Source organism: Chamaea fasciata, unplaced genomic scaffold, assembly GCF_029207755.1.
Source record: "Chamaea fasciata isolate MVZ Bird 193981 ecotype frontalis unplaced genomic scaffold, bChaFas1.0.hap1 SCAF_3, whole genome shotgun sequence".
In the NCBI taxonomy this organism is placed as follows: domain Eukaryota; kingdom Metazoa; phylum Chordata; class Aves; order Passeriformes; family Sylviidae; genus Chamaea; species Chamaea fasciata.
Window position 1 is genome coordinate 54,599,814 of NW_027094088.1, and position 22,041 is coordinate 54,621,854.

General features: G+C 40.6%; 1 protein-coding gene across 3 annotated transcripts in view; it reads right to left on the reverse strand.

Moving 5' to 3' along the window:
* Positions 1–22,041, reverse strand: part of TIAM2 (TIAM Rac1 associated GEF 2) — a 168,968-nt gene that overhangs the window by 123,395 nt on the left and 23,532 nt on the right. For all 3 annotated transcript variants that reach the window (XM_066179047.1, XM_066179046.1, XM_066179048.1), the window contains exon 2: positions 14,393–14,535. The gene's annotated coding sequence lies outside the window, so the exon portion shown is untranslated. The remainder of the gene's footprint in view (positions 1–14,392; positions 14,536–22,041) is intronic.

Below are 22,041 nucleotides of genomic sequence, written 5' to 3' on the forward strand. Positions count from 1 at the left end.
TTCATATAGTCTATCAAAAGGCATCTCAGCAGAAGTGTGATTCACAGCTTCACAAGAAATGCTGGGGGAAGGTTTTTGCTATCACTTTGAATGGTGATAATCGTATTGCTACTGAGAATAACTCGCAGGAAGGCAGTGCATAGTAATATTAGATGAGTTTTCTGCAATCAAATAAGCAAGATATTACCTCTTCTGAGTCCACCACAAATGTACGAACCTTCTGGTTCTGTTCTAATCATCAGGGTCTTGACGCTGTGTGCATACTTATGTTTGCTGCTAACGCATCAACAAGCTGCTATGGTCTGTAAAAACAACCTATTTGAAGATGACACCTTGGTCATTTTCAAACTTCTTAAAGAAAAAAAAAATATATCTCTGTTAACCAAAAGCTTTGATTAAACTCTACTGGTTAAGCCCTCTAACAAGTACAGAGTGATAGATGACAAAGCAAAAACATCATAAGAAAATTAAGGCTTAAAAAACCCCCAAACCCGCTACAGCTCAGCACCATTTCTGTGCTGCCCCTGCATCAGACAAATGCTTTGTAGCCCTTCACACACCAGAACAATGGCTCCTGAAGTGACGGAAATGGCATTATCCAAGAATTTCAGCAACATTAGTAGTGCAGTGTTTCCTGAAACCACTACTAGCCATAAACAACCATGGAGAAGTCAGCCTGAGATGCCATTTTGACCCCATCTGTGCAGCAACTAAATTGTGCACGAGAGCCAGTATTCATTCCCACTCAGAGACAGCAGCTCTGCCACAGAGTCCAAACCTTGCAAAAGCACTGCCTGGACACCCACCGGATGGCTCTTGGTGCTGGGCACCAACAGCAACAGGCAAGAAGAGGGTGGGATTCACATCCTCTGATCAGAGTCAACTTAGTAAATTAACCAGTACTTCAAGTTCCTGCTGCAGTCAGCGGAATGACCCAGGTATTTCAGACACTAATTCATCCCCTTTTCAATAAGTGCCTGAGATAGCAGGGTGCTCATATTAACTGTTCTCTTCTTGCAGTCAGAACATACACATGCCTCCTCTCTTGCCATGAAAATATAAGATACAATCTATTTATTGTGGTTGTTTCAGGTTTGGTTTTTTTTAATTCAAACAACTCATTGACATTTTCAACTGCTACTTTTTTTTCTGAAAATAAGCCTTTCCTCTCTAGTGACAAGGTGTACATCTTGCAGTAATTGAAAAAAGGACAGCCCCAGAAAAGTGCATCCTGCCTGCCCTGAAATAAGTTTGCCACTTCCTTTTGCAAGAAGATAAGAAACATCTGCATACAGGCATTACTACACAAAAGCTACCTTTCTGTAAGGAAAAGTCTAATTGAAAATTCAAATAATTTCTGTACCTCATGGGCATAACCTGGTGTAGCAATTCAGATAGGTACGTTACAACCTGAGCAACGAGGGGGTGCCATCAAGCTGTCCAAATTACACACAAGAGCTGTCTCTCATACAGAGAGAAATCTCAGTTACCATTTTCTCACCAAGTAATTATAAAACATAAACTACACTATATATTTATTTTATTTCCTGTGCTTCCCATATTCTTTTTCTAGCTATTCTTTTCCATCACTTCTCCTCTTCCTATCTTCCATTATTCTCACATTAACATCACAAATTTCATCTGCTACACAACTACTGCTATACACCCCACTTCCCAGCTACCTGTTCCTGCTCTGACTGCAGCCCAATAATGAGTCCCCAAAACCCTTCCAATTATCTGTGTGAGGCAGGTCAGGTCATGCCCCACTTGGTTCGTGTGGAGTGGCTTTCTGCTGCAGGGACTGTTTTGAAGCTGGATGCTCAGGAACATAAGCTACAAGTGGAGTTAGATCCTGTCAAAGGGGAGCTGCTCTGTCACGCATGCCCAGCTTTCCCTTATCTCACTGCATCACTCTCACAGTTTGTGTGATCTGGCCCTTAGGAGATGGACAATGTTGTCTGCTACAGCTGCCTGCTACGAATCTCCCAGAAAATGAGAGCTGAGGATGTCCAGAATCCATGCCTGCAAGACAGACAGATGGCCATGCTGCCATCCTGCACATTTATCCTGCCTTCTCCCACTCACATCCTTGGACTTCCAAGTTCCTCTGCCCACCCCAACTAGCGGAACATCAACTTCTGTTCCATTTCTTTATTCCACCTGTGCCGTGGCATCAAAATTAGCTTGGAGCAGTATTTGAACAGCTAGGTTTTCTTCCACTGTAACAGTTTATTAAAGAAAACAAAATGCAGCATGAATATATACTAGTTATTATGGAGGTAGCACTAATGCTCTGAAATCAGACAAAAAGTCAATATCTGTTTTCCCCTACCACAAAATCATTTGTAGCTAGCTGCCTCCCCATCTCAGAAAGTCTCCTAGGCTAAATGCACTCATGCCACGCAAGCTGATGGGTGTTTGTCACCCTGAAAATAGAGAGGACAAGTACAAACATGTCCTAACCACCAGCTGAGAGGTGCAGAGGAACTCTGGAGGTGATGCAAACCATCATGCAACCATGTTATACAGGAGAACAGAGAAAGGTGCTGCCTGCCTGCCCTGCCTGCACCCCTTACACCAGACCCTTCTACAACTATTTCAAAGATTTGAACTCAGGAGAAGGTCACAGCCTTTTCCAAGCCTTTTCTAAGGACATTAAGAATAGTTCACTCAAAAGACAACTCTTCATGTTTTTGGGCACCCCACTTTCCAAAGAAGGTTATCTTCCCCACCAGTCCCTCCAACAGGCACTCCAGCAGATGCCAGCACCAGAGGGGCAAAGCTGGGAGGGAACCCCGTTTCTGCAGATGCTCCAGTGGTTCCTGGCTGCTATCTGGTGACCCAGGCAGGCCCTGGCACTGGCTGCAGCTCCAACAGGAACCCCACCCGGGACCACTGTTGCTCCCTGACACACCCAGTACTGCACAGCCTGGCTCCAAACACTCCATTATCTTAACCAAAAATGTCTGAATGCATTTTCATGTGGAAACTCTACAGCAGCACAACATCCAAAAGACACACTCTCCTCCTCAAAAGCGCAAGGCGGGAGATTTGATTTGTAGAAGGCTGGTGCAGAAATGTAAGCCCCATCATCCAACTAAATAGGTAACTATAACTTTTGTAATTACATCCATTACCATCTTCCTTATTTAGGCAGCAATGTATTTACACTATGTATTTACAAATTAAGTTGCTGATTTTAGGTGATAAGGTCCTCTGAACATGTGGCATATTCTTGATCTCTACCAGAAAAACAACAGCTCCATCCTGCATTTTTCACAATGGTGCAACAGTGAAGCAAAACAAAGTCCACATTTTTTCTATGTTTGGCTGAAAAGAATGCCTTGCAAATAAGCCACAGAATAAAACATATTGATGACAGCAGGTATGGAAAAAAATGAGCTTTGGGAGTGGCTTAAACAGTTTCCTTAAATAAGCAGCAATTATTTTGCATTTCTTCTCCTCGTGCAAATCATCACTTTTGTGTTGTTAGCTTTGTTTTTCCTTTTAGCAATTTTTTTTTGAGGTACACATGAGAAAAGTAGGAATGACACTACAACTAAAGAGATACAGCCACTAAACAGTAACTTTTAAATAAAAATAAAATATTCTTTCATTTGTTAAAATGTTCAAATACAATAATTCTTTCATCAATATTGTTAGAACTTTTGCAGAATTACTTTGTCCAGTTAGTTAAAAAGAAGACATAGACACTTTGAAGAAATAAAAAAGGAAGCACAAACCTCTTTGGAAAAAAATAACAAAAATGGAATGCAGAGTATTCTTTCAGTGTATAAAAGGCTTGTATAAAGAGATTTTGGATCAGCTGTTTTGGATCAGCCAGCTTCATCAAGAATAAACGAGAAATAAATCAGCTTGATTTTCAGTGAGGAAACTTTTGTATAGATGTCATGGAAAGCTTTCTAAGCATAGGGAGAGCTAAGGCCAAGCGACTTTAGGAAGGTTACATATACACACAAATTAGCAAAAAATAGCAATGTGGGTGGAAAATGACCTTAGTATCCCTTACAATGGTGCTAAAAGCCTCCAGTAACTGACTGTGCCAAACTGAAACAAAAAACGACTGTTGCAAGTGTCAGCAGGTTGAATTAATTTTTACATGACATAGGCAAAAGCAATATTTTCCATATAAATAATGCACAGTTTAAAACTAATGGCTTTGAAACTTTTAAATATTGTATTTGCTTTTAAATAGCCTTCTCAGATTTAAACTAGATTTTGGGAAAATCCACAGTATAAATTTTCCATACACTCCTTGTAGAAGTGTTTGGAGTGAACATCCGCTAGCTGACAGTACAGTTGTGCATTTATATATGAACTGATCTTCATGACAAAGACAGTTTTCTTAGGACATTTTGTTACTTCTTGCCAAAAACTAAGCTACCACTTCACAGTGTAACACTCACGCTTTTCTTTCCACAGTCTAGACAGAAGCACTGAATCTGTAAGTAAGGTTTCCAAATCCTTGCAGTTGTAAAACCTCGGTATTAAAAATTTCACAACATTTTACCTAATGAAATGGTTCTGACCAGGACTGTTAATAATCCCAACTGTTTGTTGCAGGAGGCAACATTCAGCAATACAATCAGGTTGGCATCTCTGTCCCAGGAGGGTAAATCTTCCTCAAAGTTGCCGAGAAAGAGAGAAAGAGAGAAAGAGAGAGAAGAGAGAAAGAGAGAAAAAGAGAAAAAGAGAAAGAGAAAGAGAGAAAGGAAAGAGAGAAAGGAAAGAGGGGAAGGGAAGGGAAAGGAAAGGAAAGGGAAGGGAAGGGAAGGGAAGGGAAGGGAAGGGAAGGGAAGGGAAGGGAAGGGAAGGGAAGGGAAGGGAAGGGAAGGGAAGGGAAGGGAAGGGAAGGGAAGGGAAGGGAAGGGAAGGGAAGGGAAGGGAAGGGAAGGGAAGGGAAGGGAAGGGAAGGGAAGGGAAGGGAAGGGAAGGGAAGGGAAGGGAAGGGAAGGGAAGGGAAGGGAAGGGAAGGGAAGGGAAGGGAAGGGAAGAAGAAAGAAAGAAAGAAAAGAAAGAAAAAAAAAGAAAAAAAAAAAAAAAAAAAAAAAAGAAAGAAAAAAAAAGCAGTGGATGAGTGCTGACCCAGATCCCTTTGATGGTGGTAAAATCCCCACAGTGTTCAGTGGTGCCAAGACTTTGTCTAGGAAAATTATTACAGTTTTCTGCTATGGTAACTAGTTTAAAAAGCAGGCTGTTTACTGCAGAATGCCACCTGCTACTGCCTGGCAAAGTACATCCAAACAATCACACAGGGCATATTATCATAACAAACCCAGAAGCACTGTGCTGGAGTCCTATCCTTGTCCCCAGTCAAAGGCAGGGGGAAAGACAAGGAGAAGAGAAATGGGTGTATGGACAAGAGAGCTTCTCTAGGCAGAATGACGGCCAAGGGGGGGACAGGGCTCAGCTTCCCTAAGCACTATTGCTGCATTTTCTCTTACAGGCTGCATAATTAATTCAGCAAGAAAGGATTTCATGGGGTGCATGGCCTGTCAAAACACATGCAAACAAGCAGAAGCTGGTCAAGTCCCCTATACTGTTTATTTCATCACATTCTGCTTGCAAACTTGGAAGGGGACACAGTGGACCAGGCTCACTAGTCCAGTTAGGAGAGCCAGCCTCCAGCTCTGACCAGCAGCAGCAGAAACAAGGTTTGGGGGCAATTGCAGAAATACAGCAGTCACAAAGCAGTCTATCAAGGACTGAAGTCTTTTTTTTTAACAAAAATACGGGAACTAATGTTTCTTCAGAAAGAAAAAGAATTGGTCACACAATCTGTGTTATTCAGGAAATCAAACTAGATGATCACAGTGATCACTTCTGGCCTAACAATATATTAATTTTTAAAATATTGACATTTTCTCTGTTTTCTGCATGAAGTCCCATGAAGAAACTTAGGAAACCCACCCTTCATCTCCTGGATTTTACTGCACATCTTTCTTTACTGATTCTACTAAAGTCTTGGAAATCAAATATCTTTTTAGTTCCAACTTCTAGGAATAATCAAAACTTTGTTCAACACTATGGCTTTTATTCCAACGCACATAAATAGCTTCTTGACTTGCACAAAACCTGAAACCGCTTTAATCAATTAGCTATATATAGTCTGGATAAATACTGAGTCTGAGATGCTGGGTATACAGCCAATCCTGTGCTATTTGCTAATACTTTGATCTGATTTCACATTATATTAAGAAGAAATGAAAAATATTCTAGTGAGGACAAAGGCAACAGTAAAGAAATGACAGCGTGTAAAAACTAGAGAAAGTGTACATTAGCTAAAAATTCAACTTGTTCCAAAAGTATTTCAAAAGACAGAAATACATATAGAGTTATCACAAAATAAGATTCAAATGTCCGTAAATTTGTTATTTTGTTACTCCCACAGGAATTCACTCTTGATTTTCCAGAAATCTACCACTATATAAAGTATATTTAATAGCATTAGTAGACAGCACGACAGCCTCACTGTGTGTGTAACACACTGCTCCATTTTCTATGGAATCATTATAGCACAAGTGATTTATGTCTGTGCAACAGAAAGGGCTATTCTGTAGAAATATCACAGGAAATGACACACAGGAAATTAACCAACACAGACATCTTACAATCGTTTCCTAAGCTGTAGTACAGCAATCTGCTGAGCTCCTGAAACAACCCAGATGCTGCTAACGTAAGGAATGAACAAGCACCAAAAAGGCTTCCCTCTTCCCAGGCTTCTGGGTCCCAAGAGGAGAAAAGGATGAACGAGGCAACAAGGTATGGAATAGTTGGTTTTTTGAGACCTGGAAATATGCTTTATTGGGTACTAGCTGCTCAGTCCTGTCATGGTTCATCTATGGTGGGTATGGACAGATGGGGGAGGCCTGCAACGGCTGTGAAAACAAGAAAACTGAAGATTAATATGTGCTGAAGGCTCAAGTAATGGCTGGGGAAGAGTCATATGGAGACAAAGTTGCAGTGAACTTCATGCCAAAGTTTTCTCTTCTTCCTCCCACATGATAAGAGGCTTATAAGAAAAATGAAAACAGACTTTAGCAGGTCCTGCACTGATAGGACAAGGGCTATTAGTTTTAACCTAAAGGACAGATTCAGATTAGAAATAAGGAAGAAACTTCCTATGATGGGAGTGGTGAAACACTGGGTTGCTCAGAGAGGTAGTAGATGCCCCATCCCTGACAATATTCAAGGCCAGGCTTGGACAAAGCTCTGAGCAATTTGATCTAGTTGAGATCCTGCTCATTTGCAGAGGGGCAGACTTTTAAGGGTGATCTCAAAAGGTGTCTTTCAACCCAAACACCTCCATCATTCTGTGATTCTATGAAATAACTCTAGCACAATTCACATAACATCCTGTTAGCATGTGTTATTCTGCTAAGGCTGAAAGGCATCTGTCCCCTTCCCACAAGCTCCAACTGTGTCAGGTAATGGATAGAGTAAAAACTTGGTTCCTGTTTCAACAGCACTTATTAATTCAGGTTCCAGCAAGATATCAACAGATGCAAAGAAATAATTGTGTTACAGTCAGGTTTGCCAATGTGCAACAGAAGACCACATCCTGGAAACCAGATGAACTCAGTAACATTTTAACATGAATTTTATTAAAGAATGCTAGGATATACCTCATGGGGGTTTAACTGAATGCACAGTATAGAAAACTGCTTTCCATCCAAGTAAATTTTACCAGTTAAAAATAGCCAGCAAATGAAGAAATATCTCAGCATATTATTTTATTATTATTCAATATTCTAGTATTCCCACCCACCCTTAATGATACAGCCTTTTAATGGAAAATGATATATATGGAAGTCACATATGCAGATCTCTATACAGTATATTAAAAAACATATCTGACATTGGTGTCACAGGCTAAGAAACTGTGAGGCATCCCTAGACTATTATTTTCTATGGAAAAGAGAGCAGAACTATCCTACACTAATTTGAATACACAGGGGTCTACACAAGCAGATTACACTGACTTTAAATGTAATTATTTCTTGCAAGTCTTTTTCTTATCCACTAAAGAAATTAGCAGAGCTGTCTCAAGACTGCAATCAGGAGAACATCCATGTTATTCCACAACACATTTTTTTTCCAGACAGATGTTTTCCTCAAAAGTTTTCATTAATCATAAATGATATCTATTTTATGACTGTATAACTTAAGTCAAGATACTGTTAATTTTTCTCTTAAGTTGGTTAGTGTGCCAGTAAAAACATCCTTTCCTGTGCACAAAAAAAAAGAAAAAAAAAAGAAAAAAAAAAAAGAAAAAAAAAAGAAAAAAAAAAGAAAAAAATTTCTTAAGGTAACTGAAGAAAGATACCTAATACTTACACTACTGCCTACAAATCAAGGAATTGCAAAATACACTGATGCTGTATTCATGCTCAAACTACCTTAAAACATTGAAATTTTGGGTGAAATCTTGGTCCCATTAAAGCTGATGCCAAACTCCCTGTTAACATCAGCAGCAACAGAATTTCATCCACTGTGCCAACTCAAAAAGCAGAAAAGGCTTTGAGGTAGAAAACTAAAACAATAAATGAGATTGCTTTAATCACTACTTCTGATGTCTTCGACCATGCAATTTCTGCCCCTCCCCCTGCTATGCCAACAAGCTGAAGGTTCAGTGCCTGGGTAGTTGATTTATCACTCCCTGTGACAAAGCTTTGGACATTGCCCTTCCCACTGTTTCACGCCCAGCAAAACACAACACAGAAGCTCTTGTACCAGTCGCATTTTAATGGTGCAGGAAAAGATCCACAGCATTAAAATTCAGTTTTGCAGTCAAGAGCACTGCACTTCCTAAAACTCGGGTGGGTTTGGTGTTTTTTGGTTTTGGTTGGTTGGGGTTTTTAAAGGTTTGAGGTAAGTTCCTCAGTGATCAGTGTGCAAGGGAACTTGCAGGAGAGTGGGTGGCACCATCTGGCTCTGGTCCCAAGTCAAAGGGTGTTTTGCAACTATACTGTCACCTCTTCAGATACGCTGCGAAGACTTCAAAGGAACAGCATTTCTGGAAATCAAATGGCTTGATAAGTCCAACGGGAGAAACATACCTGAAGGCCAAATATCTTTCATGAGATACTGGACTCCAATGACAACTGTCATTTATACACAAACTACCCACTCTGGGCAACCTAAACAGCAGCTGTACCCCTGTATGAAGAGCAGAGTTTCCATGCCAGGCCTCAATGAATAACTTGAGCAACATTTACTGGCCCAGCCACCTGAAAACCAACTTCTGCAACACTGTAGGAATATCTATCAGATTAGCATCACTACAGGGAATTGCAGTGAACTCCAGAGTACTTGTGAATTATTATGAATTATATTTTCCTTTCTGAAAAATAAAAAGTATTTTAAATTAGGTTTATAAAAACTTAAAATTGGGCACACCTGTTCAATTCAATCAATAATTATTTTTTCCATGCCAACAACAGGCAGACAGAACAGTAATTAAAATTTCAGTTCACACAAATGTATGCAATGTTTGCACTGGACTAAGCACCAAGTTTGTTTGCAATAGCAAATACAAAGAGGCAATGTTTTCTTAAATTATCCTTTAGATAAGGATATCTAAGGATATCTTAAGTTATCCTTTAGAGCAATGAAATCCCCTGTAAATTTATTTTCAGTACTGTCCACAATGCTCTTATCAGACATCTAAGCTTTGCAAGATGCAAGCATGCTAAGAAGAAATACTGACTCAGTTTTGAAGTGAGGATTCTCAATATCCACTACCTATGATTTTCTTTTCTGGATCTCCAATTTCCAAGATCATTTTGCTATCCTATTTAATGTTATGCTATATTACACAGTCAATGATTTTAAAATGTCATTCTCGAATATGAAAGTATAACATGGTTTTCAAGAGACTACTCTATATGTAAATTTAGCTGATGATTGTAAGGAATATTTGATGTTCATAATTTTAAGAAAAAAAAGAGACCTCTCTGATAGAAGACAATAGAAGACAATACACCAGTAGATCACACTGTGAGATTTCACAGGGCACAGGAATGGTGGAGCCAAAAGGAGAGCCCATCCTCAGTCAGGGCACCATATCTCTGAGCAGATGAAGAGCAGCAGCCGTGAGAACACTGAGCAAGGATGTCTACAGACTGCTGATGGCAGTGCTAAGGCTCAGGTGGGAGAACAAGCATCTATCCAGACTAACAGTGACCTCAGTAACATGCCTCTCAGAGAAATACAAACACAAATACTCCTCCTGCTCTAGTGGTCAGAGAGCAGCACTGTTTCTACTGAAGGCCTGGCCATACAGACCAGGAAAAACCTGGGGTAACCTCTCTGTATATCAGCTACATTACCAACACACACCTTGCCCCTGTCACCTCGCAGGGGAGGATAGGCTCTCCAGAATGATGGATGGGCTACATCTCACTGGCTGCAGAGTGAGAGCAGACACACTGCTAATTATCCCAGTGGGGTCACAGGTCAGCACCCTGTGCGATCCCATGGGAAGCAGTGTTCCCCCTCTCATGGTACCATGGTCCCAACAGCTGCACAGGGAAAAGGTGACACTTTGATCCTTTCATCCCAGCACTCTGTCAGCAGTGCCAGCTCACAGAGGTGTCAAACTGGATACACATAACAGGGAGAGCTGCTCTGTGGATGGAGGTTAGCATCCCTAAACTTTGTCAGGTGTGCCTAACTTCTTAGTGTCATCTTTAATGAGGCTGGTGATCCTTGCTGACGGTGTAGACCAGCTGTGGATGTGTACGGGTATGTGCAGGTCATGGTGCAAGAGGTTGTGGCAGAGAACACCAAGGAAACAGGGAAAGCAATGTACAACTAGGAAAAAAGGGTAGGCAGTAACTACAGATAGCTAGCTTTGGAGACAGTAATATTATCTTGCTTTGAAGCCTTTAGGGCCTTACATATTTCTTATGGGATAATACAGCAAAAAATGCATACACCAGATTGATTTTCTTAGGAAATCAGTTTCTTTGGAAATTACTGAATTTATCCACTGTTGTCTGTCAATAAGAAATTGTTTCCTGGATACAGAGCTTAACAGCAGGCCACAAGACTTCCATCAGTACACCAATGTTTCCTTCTGCTTCCTCAGACTGTTTTGAACATTTCCTCTTGTATACTGCACATGAACAGGCACAGGGGCTTGCCCAAATAACCACAAAGTTTCTTTCTGCAATGTCCCTACTTCATTTTTGTATGAAGACTGAATGCACACTGTTGGTACCAACATTGTATATCACTGAAAGAGGTTTTTAAGATTACTCCATTCCATAGTTTTTGTCAAGATACTGGTGGGTCTTCTTCACACATTTGATTTGCTTCCTGATCATTCTAGCACAAATTTGTTGGGGTTTTTTCCCTCCTCAGTCTACAAACTTTTTCTGTTTGGCATTTTCTCCTGCAATCAACTACATGAGTAACACTTTCACTTGCAAAGGAGGTAAATAACCAGTGCTTGTTTTTAATTACATTAACCTGGGAACAATTTGTTGCAAAAGTCTACAGATGGAGTGCTGCCCCTTTCCAGGCATTGTCTAGGCTGGCAAACCAGTGCAAGGCCTTTGCAGGGTATCAATGCCTTCCTCATGAGATTAAGTTTTAATCCAGCACCATCTCCCAAACATACTTTGCTGGAATACTTCAAGAAGTCCAAGCAGTTACTAACACTAACAGAGCCTGCACAACTCTGCCTGTATGGATGGCTGCTGTCACAAAATTCAGCTACAAAAACACAGGAACAATCAAACTTGTTACTGCAATTCACAGAGTAATTTCAGGCTGAAAAGCTGAACAGATGGCATTTCTGAGCTTTATTCAATATCTTGGACTTTATAATTAGATTCCTGTTCGTGTCAGTCTGCTGGTTTACAGCAGGAGACCCCATATTTCAAAGTAACCCTAGGAATCCCATTGCTCTGTCTGATAGAAACCACTATGCCAGGAAACTGCTCCAGGCACAGCTCCTGCTGCTTCCACCACAGGAACTCATCAGCAGGTAATTAAAAGAACCAAATTAAAGGAATAGTCCAAAAATGCAGCTACGCCTTAGCCAAAATGCAAATTAGAGCTTTAATGCACCACACTGCTTTATAATTTTAGGATGCTTTTGGTGTGTTTATCATTAAGAATCTGTATGCTGTAATTTTCTCCTTCGTGCCTTCACGTGGTTCGCCAATTCACCTTCTGCCCCTGACAAGCTCACCCCGGGTTTTCACTGCTTTTTGGAGAGCTGCATGTGGGCACAATGAAACAAAATGAAACAAAACATACTGACTGCTAAAAAGCTTAAGAACTTGCAAGGGAATAAACAGTGCATCCCTCCCAAAGCACTGAAACATAGCAAAAAAGCACCAGCAGACTCCAATCGTTATGGGATCAAATGCCCCAAGAGACAGTAGTGTCATATAATTTTAGACTCAAGTTTAATACTTCCTTTTATTACAGGTCAAACAAAACCAATGAAACAAAAAAAAAAAAAAGCAAACAAACAAACAAACAAAAAACCCAAAAAAAAAAAAAAAAAAAAACCAAAAAAAAAACCCCACAGGCCCCAACAGATTGATTAATATAGCAAATTAGGACTTTTATGAGTGCTGCAGTGCATAAAATCTCAGTGATACTTTTAACCTATGGTAATAAAGAATGGCACAACACACTGGAATAGTAAGATGAATTGCATCAAACAATGGCACAGTTTCACAGCTGTCCTTTTATCAAGATCAGTTAGAAGCTGACTATTTTTGAGTTGTTTCTTTGTATTACTTTACCTTCTTGAGGAGGGAAACACCAGAATTCAGAAGTCCTTCTAGACCAGTTGTAATCATGCTCAGAACATTGACCACACCTCCAAATCCATTTTCATTTTATAATATATCCTGAATGTCTAAGCTAGTATTAGAAATAGCCAGTTTTAGAGAAGAATGGGCCAAATCCCTTGCATGTGGCAAAACTCTTAAGTTGTTAGAAAATGTAGCAATGCTCCATTATGTACTGATTTTAAAAGAGATGAGTGGGTTACAAAGTAAACTGAGAAAAGAGGAATTATTTTTTAAGTGTTTGAATACCATATAACAATCAGGTCTAATAATCACCTGCCTGGTATATGTCCATCAGGGGAAAAAAACCCTGTACCTCTGCAACAGATTCCTCTTGTTTATTCAGCACAATTTTGCCCCAATTTTGTCAGGAAAGAAAAACAATTGTGTCCTAGCACAGAATGAGATCGAATTCCTCTGAAACTGCATCCCTTGCCGGTGGATGTGATCGCATCGGACAAACTCCTGGGGAATGAGAATGAACAGGATGTGTTGAGGTCTAACCATTTTCCTTCCCTGTGATGAGCAAACTGCCCATAGGCCTAAACTTCCTAAAAGGTGGCTTTGTCAGGGTTGTGCCGTGGATTCCTGCAACAAAGTCCAAGCAAGTCTGGATTTTATGATAACTAGTAGCATCCGTGGTGTAGTATATAGCACAGTACTGACAACAACATCAAGTTTCTTCTGTTAGTGACAGCAAACAATGCTGAAGCAATTAAAAATAATGAAAAGTTTAAGGCTCTCACGACCTGTTTACAAAACATGATTAAGTCTTTTAAAATCTCTAAAACAACTCCTTTGTTTCAGATGACAAAACTAAACAGGATGGAGGAAACTTGCCGTATCATAAGCTCATTTGCACCAGGTCTTTCAAACACTCAACCAAAGCATCTCTCTCTCTCTCTCTCTCTCTCTCTCTCTCTCTCTCTCTCTCTCTCTCTCTCTCTCTCTCTCTTTCTCTCTCTCTCGTGCCATTCACAGCGTTTCTAGCTACAGCAGACAGACATCTGATGATCTCCAGAATTAAACTGCAATGCCACTCTGTCCTTTAGGTGAGACATCAGGAGTAGGGCTCTCTTTGCTGATAATTTTCTGTCTAATGCTGGAAAAATGCACTCTACACCAGAAACTGCTCATCCATTCCCTTCCCTTTGATAAATGTACCACATCATAACGATCTTGTGAGCTAAGCAGAAAAAACCCTAAACCCCTCCCTTTCCCTGCTAAGTATAGAAAACTGCATCTCTGCTGTTTACAGATTTGGAGGCTTGTCTGGACTGAAGTTGTGTAAATATAACCTGTTTTGAAGTCATGGGCATTAAAATTTGGATTAATGCCTTGAAAGAAACAGTTCACATAGCCTACATTTCCCCCTGTGCTGATGGTCTCTACTGGTTGATTCTAAAGCCTCAAAAACACCCAATCAATATGAAACATTAAGACCCAGGGACTAAAACAAATTTTAACCTGGTTCTATCTGACTGTTGGCCTATAATCTTTCATAATGCAATATACCCCCTCAGAAAAAAAAAAAAAATAAAAGCAAACAAACAAACCTTGCATAATTTATTTGCTCTCTAAATGTCTTCTTTCCCTCTGCATCATGAGTGAAAACACAGAAAGGGGATGAGGTGTCCTTGTGGCTTCACAAGCTGAAGAACTTCTTGCTGGAAGTCCCTATTTTCATAGCACTGGCAATCTGAAAAACAAAAATTGTTTTGTTAACACTTGTATCCCTAGATACAGAAAATAGAAATAAGGTTTGTTCTGAACCACTGCCAACTACATCATTAACCTCTCCTATGAACAAGCCAACAGCTCTCAAGCAAAAAAACAGCTAGAAACTTCTCCACTCAATTCATACCTCACTTACTCATTCTGCACTTACTGCTCACAGCTAAAAACTTCTTCCTACGTACAAATGGAAAACAGAAACCAGAAAAACAACACATTACAACCATGTGCTTCAAGAAGAGCTGTTGTTAAGCTGTCCGGGTTTCCATCCAGGAAACACTCAACTGGGCAAAGTGGCTTGAAACAGGCCACCACCATCACAGCCCCTTTTCTACAGTGGTGGCCCTAACCACAAACCGCGCCTGTACCACAGCAGGGTTGCCTGGATTGCCTGTTTCCGTGTGCTCATATTTAAAGCTTCTATCAAATTCCAGCCTGGACTCTGCAAAATATCTGCACATCAGGTACAAAGATCTCCCATGGAAGTTCTGTTGCACCAACCAAGCCAGGCTCTGAAAAGCCAGCTGCTGATTTTGAGGAGACTGATGTGGAGCAACCAGCTGCTCTTTTGCCCACGTCACCTAAAAATGCTAAGACAGACACCAGTCAGCGTCAGTGTATGTGCACTGAACAAGCAGAGTGACTAACTGAGCTCCCAAAAGCTGGCAAGGAGAACTTCATGCTCTACAAAGTCTGTCATTTTCATTCTGCATAGTGTCAGACTGTATTATAATATTTTCTCTGATGTTCAAATTGGCACAGCTGATTTTAAACAGCTTCTTCACAGCACAAAGCACCTTGTCATAAAAATATCCTGATATCTACAATGGTTAAGCTGACATATAGCATAATTAAAACTAACACAAGAATTTTATCATGCTCATGCTTCCAAAGGCAGTGGAGGTTAGAGCAAAGTCCTAAACCAACTTCACTGAAAATAAAGGCTGTTCCATTAAAATAAAATGCAAACAAAACTGGAAATAATACAAGCTGCAAAACCACCATACAAAATGGATGAATTAACAGTGGGCCAGCAAAATAAAAAGCAGTATCAGGCTGCAAGTTACACCCAAGAGGAAATGTGAGTAATAAAATGTAACTAATAATTCTTAGTTGTTACACAAAAAAACCTACTTGTTAAGTTCCAAATACAATACACAGACCTGCTGTGCTGGTGTGGAAAGGTGTATTTATCTACACAGAACTTTTAGAGCTCAGACCACCAAAGCCCTCCTAATCATGCCTGTAAGAGACACAGAGCCAAGAGCTGCAGGACAAGGCTGCAAGTGCCATGATTATGGCATTCAGATAAAACTGCCACGATCCATGTGTCACCGATATCATCTTTGCCAAAGTTCATAGCCCAACCTTTATTTTTTGTCATACTTCCTTTTCCTACACAATGGCACAGCATGGCTCCACTCCTCAATGCCGCATAGGGCTTCCTTCACCATGGGGTTCAGTTCCTGAGCACCAGCAACTAAGACTGAAAACCTGGGGCAACAGCTTGCTCCCATCTGCAAAATCCCTGAATTGAAAAGTGCCCTTTTTCTTCCCATGTTCCAGCTCACTGAAGAGTGCTGCTCGAGCATCTTCCTTTCCAGCTGGAACCACATTTCCAGCTCTTCACAGACATGGCTTCTTTACTAATGGTTTGATAGACATGGGGTGACACCTAGTACAGAGCTAAATGTAAGATCCATGTCAGGATAGACGTGTAATTTCAACAATGCAGAGCTAAACTCTGCCCTCACAGCCAAACTGACCCTCCTGGATTTATTCTGGCCCATAACTACAGGAGAATGCAGGTAGCTGTTAGCTATTACACCCAGGGTGATCTCACAGTACTCAATCATCACAGATTTGTACATGTACAGCAAAAACATTTCTCTCGGCATCGGAACAGGCAGAACACAACATTTATAGCAGGCAGATGATATGTTACTTTTTGATACAAAAGAAACAATTTATGGCAAAGTATCACAAGAGTCCCGCCCTACCAGTCAGACAAACACTTACTAAGGATGGTGCCCTGCTCCATTTGAAGAAAACTTCCCGGCCAGGGTAGAGGGCCAAGTTTTTTGAAGTGCTGCCAACACTCCCAGTAAGCTACCTCTTAGGTCACAATGCTCCCCCACAAGCAGTCCATCAAATATTGAAGGAAGTTTGACATGGTGAATACAAACTTCCCAGCAATGCTCTGCCAGATCTGCAATATCCATCTCCCTGGATCTGCACAATCTTGAAAAATAAGGCTTAACATAAGAAAAATCTATAGGGTAGAATATTGCTCCATACATACAGACCTTTACACAGTCAAGTATCTTTTTCTAGCAGGCTAGGAGGAAATGGGCATCTTATACCAATGATCTTACAACACTCCTTTTCCTCTTCCCAAGATGTCTTTAGTACCAACGATTCTCACTAAACTTCTATCAAGGGCAAAGCACTTCTGAAGGAATCAATTAAAAAAAAAAAAAAAACAAAAAAAAACCCAAAAAAAACCCCACCAACTTTCATGCGTCACAAAAAAAAAAAAAAGATAAAGTAGGACTCAAAAAAGAAAGAACTGCTGTGCTAAAATAATAGTCACATAAACCTCACACATCCAGACTGAGATTTTTGCCTCCTGCCAACTAACAAGGACAAAAATCCCATACACTAAGCATGGCATATACAATACCCTAGGCTCTGTCATTTAGTTAAGGACAGACAGGTAGGCATAGCTGTGAAAGTCTCAACAGCATAGATTAGGCACTATGTGCTATGGTAACAACCTTGGTTTGTCATTCATCTTGCACTCACATTTCCATTTTCCTGCTGAACAGGGGGGTACACAAAAAATAAACACCAGCAAATGGCTAGCAGGCACAGTACTGAAGCAAAGTCCTTAGTACAAAGCTACCATGGGCCCTTCCAGCTCTACTGTAAACAAAGAGTGAATTACATTATACACACAATAGCAACACTTAGGTCACAGACTTAGTTCCTTAACTGTGATCTGGGAAGGGCTGTACAAACTCAGGGCTGGTGCTGTCTGCACCAGCAGGGAGCAAACACCAGATAATGGTTTTTTTGCTGGGTTGCCAGGCATCATCATTATAAAATACAGCCCCTGGTTAAAGCCAGTGTACAAGGACAAGGTGCTGAGCAATTTGGAAGACAACTCTACAGACACCTCCATTCCCTAGATCTGCAGCACACACACCTGTGTCAAAAGGGAGGTATGAGCTGCTACCAAACCTCAACAGGTCTGGCAAGAAGGGAGCAGAGAAGCGACGCTTATTATTCATGCGGTTCTCCCTGGGGTTAGCTACTGGTAGATAAACCAAGTACAGCACAGCACCCTCCTTTAACATGCACTACAAACAGCTCTACAGGATATACATCCAGACCTTGCTTTGTCAATCACCAGAGAGAGGGATTTTAACTTCATCTGTGACATCTATGTTCAACCAACCACCAGCGAATAGCTTGTGGCAGCTGTTGCAGCTTTCTGCAGCAGTCCACCAGTTTGCTCCACGTGGTTTTCTTGGGTTGCCATCCCTCCCCTTTCCCCTAGAGAAATTTGGGTACAGTCTGCAGATCCTGCTGGAAAACTGCTCCTGCTTACAGAAAACAAACAAACAAATAAACAAAAATCCTGCAACTTTTTCAGCCCCATTGAACAATTCTAAATGCACCATGTGTCACACTGGACACAACAGAGTATATTCACACATTCAGCATATAATCAACTCCTGGGAGCCCAGGCTGCCCAGTGACACACTGAGCTTCAGCTCTGCTCAGGGGCAGCAGATCCTCTGGTCCTTGGGAACGGACCATGGACTGAGCACATCCATTCAGTCTGACCACAAAGGGAATGCCAGAAGGCAGAAGCTGTCTGCACAAGGAAAGTTGAACTTCACTTTTCTGTGCCTGGGTGTTTGTTTCAGGAAATCTCCCATTCCCAGGGCAAGTTTCAGGATCTACCCTAACTGCTCTGTCAGGTGCAGAACAGAGCCAAGCAGATATGTATGCCTGGGATGATCCAAAGCATTTATTTCCCCACCTTTATTGCTATTTTCAAAATGTATATTTCTGAAAGCACTTGAATTTTTTCTTATTTTTGTTGATGATTTGCATTTCAGAGGCAACACACAAACAAAAGTTCTGACCTTTCCTAACCTTTGACTGAAAGAGAACATCTTGTTAACACTACTTTCCCATAATACACTGATTCTACGCAAAACTAATGAACATCCTCTAAACCCTCTCTCCTCAGGAGTTTAATTACAAAGATGATCATTGATTAATGCACTTGAGTCACCTGAAGAAGGTGTGACTGAACAGAGATCACTCAACCCCAGAGAAATGAACATTAATTAGTAGTGCATTAAACTGCTTTCCTTTTTACTCAACTTCAAAAGAAGAAGCAAAACCCCACAACACAGCAACAAAACACCAAGCTTTCAGTCTTAAAGTTCTGAGATAATTTTTATTTTACTTTATTCTTTAGGAAGTGTCACATTTTCTTGCCTTGAATTTCATAGGCTTTTTTTTTTTTTTTAATTATTGTAATTTTACAAAATAAACACACCAAGCCTGGAGGTTCAATATGCACTTGCAAAGCTCTGCCAAAGACCTGCAGTCTTGAATTAGCTGGCTTGGGCAAGGAAGCAGAAACGACACTGATACTCAATGGGAAGGCACACAGCATTAAGTGCATACCACAGCTGAAACCAGGTATACTCCCAGCCAGCCAGTGGTTTCAGTGTCCCCACCTAGGAAGACAATCAAAGAGAAAACTTCATTTAAAGGTTTCCTCACTCTTTTTAAAGATCTCACTAAAATTCCTCCAGCCACAGGCTGGTCTACAGCCTGAGCATGGGACTTTTAGCCCTGAAAAGCAGGTAAGCCTTCCTTGACTGTATCTCTGCTCCATAACTCATGCTGCCCTTGGTCTGGAAAAGCTCATGCTTCTTCTGCCTTTAGAGCCACAATTCTGTCTGCAGATGTTCTGAACAGCCTCAAAGACGGGCTAACTTTTCTCTTTCCATGAAAAAGCCCTCCTGATCACTACACATGAATAGAAATCATTCCTATATCATGACCCTCTCCTTGCCCACTGCTCTGTGACCAAGGTAGACACCACTTCCTTACCACAGGCTGAGCGACAAAAGCCCCAGGTGATTTCAAGCAAATAATCTCCTGCTGCTCTGTCTCCCTTTGTCCAGGAGGTCTCCTGAAAAGTGGCAGGTAGAGTTGGTGACTCAGCTTTGAGAGTAGCCTAATTCTTCTCCTGGTCACCAGAAAGTGACACTGGGAAGGCAGACATGGGGCAGACCAGAAAACCAGGCTAGGCAGAGATGGAAGAGCAGAACTTTCCCTTCCATGCCCTAAATTACATGCTTCATACCATCTCTTCTCCTGTGCATGCTTCTTCCCATGCTTGGCATTATTTATTCACTTTCAAAGCACAAGCTACCACACAGGATACAACACAGCCCCACAGACTCCTGGTACAGGGCTAGAAAGGATTTTTCCATCGGCCTCTGTCAACTTAATACATAATCAATACATGGCTCCAGCAAAACTCAAGCAAGAAAGCTGATGCTGCATTTTAAGATTTACATTTAAAATTAACATTTTTAAGAAAGCTGATGCATGCCATTTTAAGAGCATCCAGAAGCAATCCACTGTGAATCCCTCCCTTTCTGCCATTATCCCTGGTGGGGGAGAGGTTTCTTCTCAAATTGTTTATTTCAAAGTTATTTTATCATCAGCTATGGAGGAAAAAAAATAAGCCTGTGTTATTGCAATGGACTAGGAGCAGTAACTAAATCTTACTGAGGCTTCTGATGGTTTTGCCAACACCCATAGATCACTTCAATGATACAGTTTTGAAAACAGGATGACCAATAGGGAAAGTACAGCGAAATTGAAAATTGAGCCTGATCTATGTGAGATTCATCACAAACCACAGCTTTCTAGTGTAAAAGGATTAGAGCACGACCGATAGATGCATAAACACCATCACCAGCTTGGGACTCTCAATTTCAAAACATTTTTGCAGTGAGGCAACTTAAGAAAAATAAACATTCCTAGCCAGGCAGAGATCAGTCATAAACCTTTTCTGAAAGGGAGATGAACTCTCTTATTGTTATTTAAAGCAACACTATAAATCAGGACAGATCTATATAAAGCAACATTATGGGCTTAAAGCAACAGTGGCATTATTCTGTCAGAGCTTAGGCTGAACACCCCAGGAAAGACACCCAATATCTGGTAACGTTCAGGGCCAAAAAAGAAAGAAGCCCAAAAAAACCCAACTAACCCAAAGTAAAAAATAACAAAACTTACAAACAAACAAAACCCCATTCCCCCCTCCCACCGCCACCATCCTGCCCCCCACCAAAAGAAACCCTTCAAAAGAACTGAAAACTGAAATAAAGCTGTGGATTTCTGTGAAATCTCTATGAAGCTAACAAAAAATAGCAAAAAAAAGTTGCATATATAGAAAGGCAAGCCTCATATTTTCTGTAAAGCTCCCAACATTATCAACAGCTCATTACTCACATTTGGTGATAGATACCATATTTAACAATTAGATATCCACATTTTACAGATCACATGCAGGAAGATATGCTTCAGAAAATACTCTGTTACATTTTCCCCAGGTATTTTATTTTCCCTCTTCCAGAACAGTCATTTGGTATAAATTTTTGGACCTTACATCATGCACAAGAAAATAGCCTAGTATTTTAATTCTGCATTTACATCAGAACATTCATAATTGATCAAAAGCAACAGAAATGGTGGGGGAAAATAGCTTCAAAGTATTGACCTGAAATATAGACCCAAATTCTGTCTCTTCTGTCTAAATGCTTTGAAAAAATTCAACACATCAAGACAAACAATTCAAACAACAAACAAAGCAAACCACTTGAGCTCCTCTTTCTCACCTCAGCACCAAACTCCCTGGGTCACCCACCATTAATTCCACCTGACAGGCAGACAAACCTATAATTTGTCAAACTGATTAACTCTTATCTAAGATTTTACAACCCAGGGTCCTGAACTGCTTAATTGTTTTAGTTCACCCTAACAACCCTTACGTTTTTCTTCAAAATAAAGAAAGTGAAGTTGATGCAGATGACGTTTCCACTCACACAAGTTTTAATTAGTGGCATTTTTGTTGGGAGCATGCTTTGAGATAGGCAGTCATTGTGTTAAGGGACAATCTATACACACTATCCTAATAATCTGAAGAGGCTTAAAATGCTCAATAGTGTACCACGAATACTGTAAGGACATCCAAGGCAACACACACCTTTTGGTGTGAAATGTGAATGCATGTTTTAAGGGTGGTAAAATATTGTTCTTTATCAGGGTTTGCCCAACAAATTGGCAGAAAGATCGTGAGAACAAGCTAGTCATTTTTACTCTGCAAACAATTACCTATTTTCCGCAATCCTGATCTTCTTAGCCT